This window comes from Dipodomys ordii, unplaced genomic scaffold, assembly GCF_000151885.1.
Source record: "Dipodomys ordii isolate 6190 unplaced genomic scaffold, Dord_2.0 Scaffold1, whole genome shotgun sequence".
Taxonomy (NCBI): Eukaryota; Metazoa; Chordata; class Mammalia; order Rodentia; family Heteromyidae; genus Dipodomys; species Dipodomys ordii.
Window position 1 is genome coordinate 9,839,263 of NW_012267217.1, and position 12,671 is coordinate 9,851,933.

The window sequence follows — 12,671 nt, forward strand, 5'->3', positions numbered from 1 at the left end:
CTTACTTGAGCTTTGTTTCAGATCTTGTATAGACTTCTTTATCTCCTTAATTTTTTGGTTTTCAATCTGAAATCCTTTAGTTGAGTGGCTATATTTTCACTGGACTCCCTTTCCTTTTGTTGGAATTCATTCAATCTTCTCTTTATGTCCTTCAGTTTCTGCAAAGCAAAGGACATAGCTAGAAAGATTCAGAGAAAGCCCATAGCTTGGGAGAAGATCTTCACTAGCTATACAACAGACAAGGGATTCATAGTTAAAATGTATTTAGAACACAAAAAATTAAATTGTCCAAAAACAAATCCTCAAAGAAATAACTGCCCTATAAATATGTAGGCTAAAGACTTGAAGAAAGACTTCTCTCAAGAAGAAACAAGAATGGCTGTGAAGTTGGCTCAGTGGTAAAATGCTTGCCTCGCATACATGAGACCCTGGGTTCGATTCCTCAGCACCACATAAGCAAAAAAAAGCTGGAAGTGGTGCTGTGGCACAAGTGGTAGGGTGCTAGCCTTGAGCTGAAGAGCTGAGGGACAGTGCCCAGGCCCAGAGTTCAGGCCCCACATTCTACCAAAAAAAAAAAAAAATCAAAGAAAGAAAAAAAAGATTGGCCAATAGAAACATGAAGAAATGTTCAACTTCTCTGACCATAAAAGAAATGCCAATCAAGACAACATTGAGATTCCACCTTATCCCAGTTAGAATGGCTATAATCAATAAATCTAATAATAACAGATGCTGGAGGGGATGTGGCCAAAGGTAACCCTACTGCATTGTTGGTGTGAATGTACAATTGTTCAACCTCTCTGGAAAGCAGTATAGAGGTTCCTCAAAGGACTACACACTGAGCTCCGGTATGACCCAGAAATTCCACTTCTGGGCATTTACCCAAGTGATTACAAACAAGGTCATACTAAACTACCAGTACAACTATGTTTATTACAGCATTATTTACCATAGCTAAGTTATAGAACCAATCCAGATACCCCTCAGTAGATGAATGGATCAACAAATTGTGACATGTATATCTATCTATCTATCTATCTATCTATCTATCTATCTATCTATCTATCTATCTATCTATCTATCTATCTTTCTCTCTATCTATCTTATCTATCTATCTATCTATCTATCTATCTATCTATCTATCTATCTATCTATCTATCTATCTATCTATCTTTCTCTCTATCTATCTTTCTATCTATCTGTCTGTCTATCTATCTATCTATCTATCTATCTATCTATCTATCTATCTATCTATCTATCTATCTAGCTTATGCTTACTTCAAAATGAATGACACTGTTCCATTTGTTGGAAAATGGAAAGAGTTGGAAAAAATTATACTAAGTGAAGTAAGTCAGACCCAGGAAATACAGGTCCCATGGTTTCCCTCCTTTGCAATAATTATTATATGTCTAAGATAATTTTATCAGATGAGCCAAAAAAGCTCAAAAGCTATGGATATATGACCATAGAAGATGATGCTAAGTGAAATGAACCCCAGGATATAGACACGGGAGGTCTTTATTTGTTGTTGTTATTGTTTTATAATGTAGTATGTGATTTTTTTTTGTTTTCTTTGTATGTTCTTCTCCCTATTGCATATCCCCTGTTGTCATTCTACTTTATTTTGGTACTCTGCATCTTTTGTATACAATTATTTAATTTGGGTAGAGGAAAGTGAATACAAAATGCTTAAACAAGGACACAGGATGACCTATTGCAACAATGATACTCACAAGACACTATGTTGGAAATGAATTTTATAACTTTGTGAGGGGATGGGAGTGAGGGGGTCTGGGAGAGGGAAGGGATAGTAGGAGAATAACAAAGGATGGTTATCAATGCTCAACAAGAAATGTACTCGTTAACTTACTCATATAACTCTAACCCTTCTGTACAGCATCTTTACAATATTTTAATTAAATTTTAGTAGGAAAATAAAGAGATAATGTGAGTGGATCAAGCAAGGGAAGTTTAGTTTTTCCGAGCTGATTTGCAAATCAAATTGGTTGATGTGCAGTTCATCTTACACTTGGGAGATCTTCTTTGCGTTATCAAAATACTCAAAGCAGTAACTTACTTGATTGACTCCAGGTGATGGATCACATTTACCAGAAGAACATGGTTGATAAACCCTCACATTTTATCAGGACACCCAAAACTACAAACAGAGTCTGGAATCCCTAGATCTCTTTGGAGGGCACACGTACAAGGGTCCATGAACATCCATCTTTGTCACCTTGAACAACAAGCTCTCAACATATAAGCTTTTGGTGACCTGTCAATATTCTAACTTATAACATACCTTTCTTTCTTTAGTCATTACACATTTTTGAAGGGTGTTACTATTTTTATTTATGTAACAATTCAAGAAAATGTGCGGAAACCCCACTAATTCCCACAGCTGAAGTCCACACAGATTTCATTTCCTTTGCTCTGCCATGCATGTTCCTGAGGCTGAATTTGGTATAGAGGGGTCAATTACTGAAAGAAGCTGGAATCAAGGTCCAAGTCTTCTATTGTTTGATTTCATTTGAAGTTTCTTAATTAAGCCATTGTGACTCTCCCTACAGGCATGTATCATTGTATCCTAAGCATTACTGAAAGAGAAATGGAGAAGGGGGAGAATGAAAACAAGAAGCACTGACACTTGTCCTTAACAGGGAAATTTATATCTATACAAATGCAAGAATTTTAAAGCTTTTAAAGCATTTCTAAATTGGTTGCACATGTTCTTTTATGCTGGAAGCCATTGCTTATACAAACTTTATGATAAAATACTTAATACAGTGACCAGCACTTATATTTTGCTTACTTTTTAAGAGTACAATGAAAAATATAAATAATTATGTGTATATGCATTAAAAAACCTTTAAAAATGTATGTTAAGAGTTATTTCATTCCCAAGAAATTAATGAATAATGTGTTCTTTTTATATTTTTTCCTAGCTTTTTATTATCTGAATACTATTTAATTTGGCTGTGTTCTGGTTTCCAAGTGTTTTTCATATTTCTGAAAAAAGTGTTCTATGTTCAACAATGAATGAATTTTTGTGTAGTATAATCTCAAGTATTTATTTATTTTGAATGAAGTTTTTATTGTGATAATACTGTACAGAGGAGTTATAGTTACATGAGCAAGGTAATGAGTACATTTCTTATCAAGCATTGTTACCTCCTCCTTTGCCTTTTCCCTACCATACATTCCCTCCCACCTCCTCATTACACTCCCCCCCAATCCTCCCACCTAAATTGTGAAGTTCATTTTTTGACATAGTGCTTTTCTTTTTCCCTTTGTTTCTTTCTCTTTCTTTCTTTCTTTCCTACCTTCTTTCTTTCCTTCCTTCCTTCCTCCTTTCTTTCCTCCTTTCTTTCTTTCCTTCCTTCTTTCTTTTTTTCTTTCTTTCTTTCTATCTTTCTTTCTGTCCTGGGGCTTGAACTCAGCCTGGGGTTTGAACCCTGAGCCTCTGTGTGCTCAAAGCTAGTGTTCTACCACTTGAGACATAACACCACTTCCCGCTTTTGCAAGTAGTTCATTGAAGGTAAGAGTCTCACAGACTTTTGTGACCTAGGCTGGCTTTGAACCACTATCCTCAGATCTTAGCCTACTGTTTAACTATGATTATAGATGCAAGCCACCAGTGCTCAGCTTATATTGTGCAGTTTTTTTTTTAAAAGCAAGCGAAGTACAACCAAATGTACAAGAATATTGCAGATATGATAAAATATTTTTAAGTCTGTTATTATAGGGAAACTGAAAAAATAAATAAAATGACCCAAACCAGTTAAAGTATTATCTTCTAATTATTTTTAGCATAAGAAAGCTTTTAGCCAAGCACATTACTGAAGGTTCCATATTCCTTATTCATATAATGAGGATCTATGTTACTAGTACACCAATCAGAATGAAGATGAGAGAACTGAAAACTAGCTGTTGTATATATTATATTTGCAAGGAGATTATTTCTTATGGCTTTTCCTTTACCAGAGCAGTTACCTAATTCACAATAGCTAATGGATGTCAGAATTCTAGTAGGAGATTCAAGATTCAAGTAACATGAAAATTGAATTTTGTTAGTTTATTAGACTCTGAAATGATAAAAGGAATTTTAAAAGGCTTATGAGTGATTGAGGTTATCCAAACAGTGTCAGCCTATTAATGCTGCAAGTGTTCTATAAGAAAAAGCTTTGGATCTATAATACTGTATTTGATATCACTTGGGATCTGAAATTTGCAGAAAGAATTACATCTAAAAGTTCCAAATGCAATTGACTTCAGTGATTGAACCTAAAATGAACTTGAAATCTTTAGCTAACTGAATAATTTCTTCCACATCCTTTCCTCTGATGCTTTCAAAAATACAATATTTTATAAGATATTATACAGGTTTTAAAGCTCAGTTTCAAAACTGTTTTCCTACAACTGGGTTGACAGTCTAGATTCAGATTCAAATGTGAAGTTTATTCATTTGGGCATTACATAGAGGAAATGTTTTTGTTTGTTTGCTCATTTCTAATCATTCTTTTCTTTCAAATACTTCACTGTTAATACAAAGCAACTGAATAATAGAGATCAATTCAATCCGAAGTGATTGAAGTAACTATATAAGAATATATATATATACACACCAGTGGCTCACACCTGTAATCTTAGCTACTCAGGAGGCTGAGATCTGAGGATCGAGGTTCAAAGCCAGCCGGGACAGGAAAATCCATGAAACTCCTATCTCCAATAAACCACCAGAAAATAGAAGTGGCGCTGAAGCTCAAGTGGTAGAGCACTAGTCTTGAGCTGAAGAGCTGAGGGACAACACTCAGGCCCAGAGTTCAAGCCCTATGACCGACAAAAAAAAAAAGAATACACACACACACATACACACACACACACACACATACACACACACACACACACAAGATTATATGCAAAATTCTAAATTTTGAAAAGTGGTGATTTGTTGGCAATGTAAATTGCTAACAGAAATGAACATCACTCACTGGCCCAAGACTTTTATCTTAATAATATATTTTTATTGTAAAGATACTGTACAGAGGGTTTATATTACATGACTAAGGTAATGAGTACATTTCCTATCAAGCATTGTTACCCTTTGTTTTTTTCCTACCATTCCTTATCTCCCCATCTGGCCCAAACCTTTTATCCTGATTTCTTAGGAGGCAAAGACCTAGGGAATTAGGATTCTACAACTGTGAAAGATGTCAAGGAAGCACATGTAGGGGAATTCATAAAAGTAGACTTGTATTTGTTTATTTTATCTATATTTATAGAAGGTTTGAACACAGGCCTAGTAAATTAATGCTTCATAATATATTTCCTTTAACAGAGAATAACCAGGCATCAGTGGTTCAGTCCTATAATCCTAGCTACTGATATGAGATCTGAGGACCACAATTCAAAGCCAGCACAGGAAGGAAAGACCATGAAACTATTATCTTCAATGAACTGTGAAAAAAGCTGAAGCGAAGCTGTGGCAGAAGGGGTAGAGCATTAGTCTTGATGAAAAAAGCTCAGAGACAATGCTTGGAGCACACACATACGTACACAGAGAAAATAACAGTCATCTAGCAGAAACACTGAAAACACTCTAAATTAGTTCACTTTAAAACAAGATTGAAGGCTGTACTAGCTTTGCTTTCATTTACATATTACCTAAGAATCAAGCAACAAATATTTGCCTGACATTTTATGCATAACTGCATATAAAGTTCTACTACTAGAATGGGATAAAAATGATATGTTTGGTATAAAAGAGAAAGCTTGAAAATCAGGCTGGCCATGCATTTCACTTGTCAGGAAAGGAATCAGATTCAGCAGAAGCAGAATTTATATTAATTACCCCCCCAAAAAATAATGGAATTAACTTTACCAAAGAAGTGAAGGACCTCTATGATGAAAACTTTAAAAACCTGAAAAAGGAAACATAAGCAGAACTCAGGAAGTTGAAAACCTCCCAGGCTACCAGATTGGGAAGATTAACATCATGAAAATGGCAATACTGCCAAAGGCTATCTATAAATGTAATGCAATCCCCATTAATATCCCAACCTCACTCTTTATTGAAATAGAGGAAACAATCCAAAATTTTATATGGAACAATAATAAACTCTGAATAACAAAAACAATTCTCAGGAGAAAGAACAGTTATGGAGGAGTATCAATACCAAACTTCAAACTGTATTACAAAATTATAGTAATCAAACAGATTGGTACTGGCACAAGAACAGACCTGAAGACCAATGGAATAGGACTGGAGACCCAGAAAGGAACCCCCAGACCTATGGCAAGACCCATGATAAGGGATGCAAATGTTAGAATGGAAAAAAGCCTCTTCAGTAAATGGTGCTCGCAAAATTGGTTAAACACCTGTAGATAATTAAAGTTAGATTCTTATATATCATCCTGTACCAGAATCAACTCCAAATGGATCAAGCTCAAGCTAAAAACAGACACCCTGAAAAAATTACAGGAAGGAATGGGAGAATTCTAGGGCTGCTTGACACAGGCAGACATTTTCTTACTAAAGAACCAGATACACAAAAAATATCAAAGAAAGTTTGGACAAATGGAATTGCATTAAACTGCAGAGCTTTTGCACGGCAAAGGACATAGCTAGCAAGATCAATAGAAAGCCCACAGATTTATTTTTTTGAGTTCCAAGTATATTTTAGATGAGAAGCTTGTCTGTTGTATGACTAGTGAAGATCTTTTCCCAATCCATTTGATTTCTATTGATCTTGATAGCTATGCCCTTGGACAAGCAGAAGCTCTGCAGCTTCATGCAATCCCATTTGTCCAACCTTTCTTTGATTTGTTGTGTTACTAGGTCTATATTAAAAATTTTTGGCCTGTGCCAAGGAGACCTATGGTTTCTCCTAATCCTTTCTGTAATTTTGTTTTCAGGGTGTCTGCTTTGACTTGGAGGTCTTTGATCCATTTGGAGTTGATTCTGGTGCAGAGTAATATATAAGGAGCTAGCTTTAGTTTTCTACAAGTAGTTAACCAATTTTGCCAGCACCATTTTTCTTCCATTCTACTTTTTTAGCTCCCTTATCAAATATTAGTTGGCTATAGGTCTTTGGGTTCATTTCAAGGTTTTCAGTTCTATTCCATTGGTCCTCAGATCTGTTCTTGTGCCAGTAACAAGCTGTTTTGATTACTATGGCTTTGTAGTAGCATTTGAAATTTGTTATTGATGTTCCTCCAGCACTGTTCATTCTGTTATGGATCGTTTTTTCTGTTTGAGATCTTTTATTGTTCCATATGAATTTTTGGATTGCTTATTCTATTTCCTTGAAGAATGTGGTTGGAATATTGATAGGTATTGCATTGAATTTGTAGATAGCCTTGGGAAGTATTGCCATTTTCATGATGTTGATCCTTCCAATCCAGGAGCATGGGAATTTTTTTCCACTTCCTAAGTTCTGCTTTGATTTCCTTTTTCAGGTTTTTAAAGTTTTCATCACGGAGGTCCTTCACTTCTTTAGTTAAGTTAATTCCTAGGTATTTGTTTTTTTGTGGGGGTATTACAAAAGGAGTTGCTTTCCTGATTTCAGCCACACTCTTCTCAGTATTGGTATACAGAAAAGTCATTGATTTTTCAGCCATACAATGGACAGGGCCTCATAACTAAAGTATACTAGGAACTCAAAAAATTAAATCCCCCAAAATAAATTCTCAAAGAAACAACTACCCGATAAATAAGTGGGATAAAGACTTGAAGAGAAAGTTCTCTGAAGAGGAAAGAAGGATGGCCAATAAACACATGAAGAAATGCTGAACTTCTCTAGCCATAAAAGAAATGCAAATCAAAACAACATTGAGATTCCACCTAAACCCATTTAGAATGGCTATAATTAAGAACTCTAATAACAAGAGATGCTGGAGGGGATGTGGACAGAAGGGAGCCCTACTGCATTGTTGGTAGGAGTGTAAACTTATTCAACCACTTTGGAAAGCAGTAAGTAGGTTCCTCAAAAGACTCCACAGAGAGCTCTCCTATGACCCAGCAATCCCACTTCTGGGCATTAACCACACTGTCACAAACAAGGCCATACTAAGGCTACCAGTACATCTGTGTTTACTGCAGCATTATTTACTATAGTTAAGATATGGAACCAAACCTGTTGTCCCTCAGTAGATGAATGGATAGAGAAATGTGGTATACAGTCGGGTGCTGGTGGTTCACGCCTGTAATCCTAGCTACTCAGGAGGCTGAAATCTGAGGATTGCGGTTCAAACCAAGCCCAGGCAGGAAAGTCCGTGAGACTCTTATCTCCAATAAACCAGTAGAAAACCGGAAGTCGTGCTGTATCTCTAGTGGTAGAGCTCTTGCCTTGAGCTAAAAAGTGCAGGGACAGTGCCCAAGCGCAGAGTTCAAGCCCCATGACCGACCCCAAACAAAAAACAAAACAAAAACAAGAAATATTTTATATATATATATATATATATATATATATATATATATACACACACACAATGTAATTCTTAGATTCTATAAGAAAAAATGAAATCGCCCCATTTGTAAGTAAATGGAAAGACTTGGAAAAAATTATATTAAATGAAGTAATCCAGGGCCAAAGAAACATAGGTCCCATGGTTTCCCTTATTTGCGAAAACTAGTACATATGTAGGACAAGCAGAAAATGTCAAAGCTATGTAGATATGACCATATAAGATGATGTTAAAAGAAATGAACCCCAAGAGCTATGTACATATGATTATATACGATGATGTTAAATGAAATGAACCCCAAGATAGGGACTCAAATATCTTTCTACTTTCTTGCTCTTGTTTCTAATGTATTTATAATGTATCATGTGATTTTTTTGGTTCTGTGTATGTTCCTCCCCCATGGTAAAACCCCTGTTTTCACTGTATTTGATGTTGGCGCCCTGAATCTCGTATATATACTTCTCTAATTCGGGGAGGGGGAGGGTAAAATGCTTAAATAAAGTTACAAGTAGACCCACTGTAACAATGAGATGTACAAAACATTATGTTGAAAATGAACTTTACAATTTCAGGGAGGGGGGATATTTGTGGAGGTGGGAGGGAAGGGATGGTAGAGAAAAAACAGAGGAAGCAACAATGCTAAATAGAAAATATACTCATTAGCTGGTTCATGTAAATTTAATCCCTCTGTACAGTATTTTTCACACTAAAAATGTACAAAAATGGGGGAAAAAGCCCACTGATTGTGAAAAATTTTTCACTATTCATACAACAGACAAGGGCCTCCTGTCTAAAATATACTTAGAACTCAAAAACTTATGTGGCCATAAAAGAAACACAAATCAGCCGGGTGCAGGTGGCTCATGCTTGTAATCTTATCTACTCAGGAGTGTGAGATCTGAGGATGGAGGTTCAAAGCCAGCAAGGCCAGGAAACTCCATGAGATTCTTATCTCCAAATAAGCACCAGAAACCTGAAAGTAGCACTGTGGCTCAAGTGGTAGAGTGCTTGCCTTAACAGCTCCCAGACCCAGAGTTCGAGCCCCATGATCGAAAAAACAAGTGCAAATCAAAACAACATTGAGATTCAACCTCACCCCAGTTAGAATGGTTGTATTCGAGAAATCTAATAACAACATATGCTGGAGGGGATGTGGCCAGAAGGGATCCCTACTGCATTGTTGGTGGGAGTGTAAACTTATTCAACCACTTTGGAAAGCAGTAAGTAGGTTCCTCAAAAGACTCCACATAGAGCTCCCTTATGACCCAGCAATCCCACTTCAGGACATTTACCCACATGGTCACAAACAAGGCCATACTAAAGCTACCAGCCCAACTATGCTTATCGCAGCATTACTTCCCATAGCTAAGATATGGAACCTACCCAGGTATTCCTCAGTAGATGAATGGATCAAGAAAATGTGGGGTAGGGGCTGGGAAGGTGGCTCAGTGGTAGAGCGCTTGCCTTGCATGCATGAGGCCCTGGATTCGATTCCTCAGCACCACATAAGCAAAAAGAAAAAAGCCAGAAGTGGCGGTGTGTCTCAAGTGGTAGAGCACTAGCCTTTAGCCTTGAGCTGAGAGACAGCGCCCAGGCCCAGAGTTCGGCCCCACGACCGTACCCAAAAAAAAAAAAAGAAAGAAAATGTGGGGTACATATACAACGTGATTCTATGCTTCCATCAGAAAGAATGGCATTGCCCCATAAGTATGGGAATGGAAAGAATTGGAAAAACAAAACATCATATTAAGTGAAGTAAGTAGGACTCAGAGAAACATAGGTCCCATGGTTTCCCTTATTTGTAATAATTGGTATACATGTAGGACAATTTAGCAGATTAGCAGAATAGCTCAATAGCTGTTATATATGACCATATAGGATGATGCTAAGCAAAATGAACTCCAAGATAGGGCCCGTGTTTTTTTCTTTGTTGTTATTTTCTTAATGTAGTATGAGATTTCTTTTTTTTGGAAGGGGGGGTTCGCCCATTATGGTTTAATCCCCTGTTGTCACTGTATTCGATTTTCATACTCTGGGTATTGTAAACATGTCTATCTGAATTAGAGAAGGGAAGGGGTACAACAAAATGGTGAGATAAAGGACAAGAGGGGAGCCTATGCAACAGAGATACTCACAAGACAGTATGCAGAAATGATCTGTACAGCTTGGGTGAGGGGTGGTGGAGAGGGAGAAATTGAGGGAGGCAAAACAAGTTAGACAAAAAATGTACTCACTACCTTACTTATGTAATTGTAAGTCCTCTGTGCATCACCTAGATAATAAAATTAAAAAAATAACTTAAGGTTAAATAAGTGTGGGGGGGATGTGAGAATTGGAAAGGACAACATGACCTTATATATATATATATATATATATATATATAATCATATTATGATTCCCTAATTTTGGAAATGAGAATAGTTTGACTTATTCTTTATTGTTTTCTCTTTTGGGGGGAGAAGGATGAGGGAAGAAATGTCAACCAGAATAGAATATAGATCATCATCAACATAATCCCTAAAAATTTAATAATACTTGAAAGTTAATAGCACTTAAAAATATAGAAATCAATATTTCTAGATTCAAAAATGAAAATTGAATACCTATTTCCATATATGAATGATGAAAAAGAAATTAGTGGATTACATACAAATATCTTAGGTTACTTACTGGAAAATATGTGTTAAATCATATCAGACATTTGAGAAATTGTTATATTTGTATTAGAAAGGAAAGTACTATAAAATTCAAAAAAAGTATCTGAAAGACCCATAAAAATAGATTATATAGCCTTTTTTACCCTAACTTAAATGATGAGATGAGATAGAGAAATGAGTCAAAGTTTAGTTTGATCATAAACAACAAATACTAATTTGGCATACAAGGAGGAAATAATTTGAGAATATGAATAAGTTGAAGAATGTGAGACATTGAAATTGACAAGAGGAAAACTTAATAACATTTAAGTCTGCATCTGTTCCCTCCTGTGTGTGGATAGCAAGGATTCAATAGCATGTCAATTCACTAGAGTGAACAATACTGTAGTCTCCAAATCTGTTTGGCTTTTTTCTTTTTTTTTTTGTCTCGCATATTAAGTTACTAGAGTTCCCTAATGAAAGTCCTGTGGTTGGCAGAATGATGTCCCTATCCTCAAAGATAACCATATGTTAATCCCTGGAAATTTTGACTAAGTTATCAAACAATAGCAAAAACAGATTTTGTAGATATTAAGATAAAAATATTGAGGAATTTAAATGGAACAATGTATGTCAAACATGCAGATAATTAGGAAAAAATAGTAAGTAGGATGACATCTGACATCTCATCTTCATTTTCTTTTTCTTTATTACAAATTCTGGGATTTTCTTAATTCTTGAGCAGCTTTATATTCAAATGAGTTATAGAATTATGACACAGTTTAGTAGCTTTTCTAATTGTAATGTTTAAGCGAATGTTATGTTCATTTTTCTTTTTCTTTTTTGTCAGTCATGGGGCTTGAACTCAGGGCCTGGGCTCTGTCCCTCAGCTCTTTTCCTCAAGGCTAGCGCTCTACCACTTTAGCCACAGTGCTACTTTTGGTTTTTTCTGCTTATGTGGTGCTAAGGAATTGAACCCAGGGCCTCATGCATGCAAGGCAAGCACTCTATCATTGAGCCACTTTCCCAGCCCCACAAATATTATTTTCATGTTAAATGTTTTCACATGATTTATCATTTGATAAAATCTGATGGCATATTTTACCATACAATCTTTTAAACTGTCTATATCCATGTTTTTCTGTAGTAACTAATGATTTCCTAAGTATTATTATATAAGCAGTCATATCGGTATCTTAGGTTTCTTTCCTAAGTTCTTTTTTTTTAACATCTTGAGCATAGTACTATTTTTCCATATTATATTTTAGATTTTATGAGAAAAGGCGCATGACTCCTTTTTCTCACTAGGGAATTAGGTGTATTATCAAAGGTTAATCCTGTATGTATTAGGCATCAAATTTATTGAGACCTTCTTCTGCTGGGGGCTGGCTCATGCCTGTAATCCTATCTACTCAGGAAGCTGAGATCTGAATATCAAGGTCTGAAGCCAGTCCAGGAAAAACAGTTCCTGTCAGACTCTTATATTCAATTAACCACTCAACAAACCAAAAGTGGTATTGTGGCTGAAGTGGTAGAGTGTTAGAGTGCTAGCCTTGAGCACATAGAGA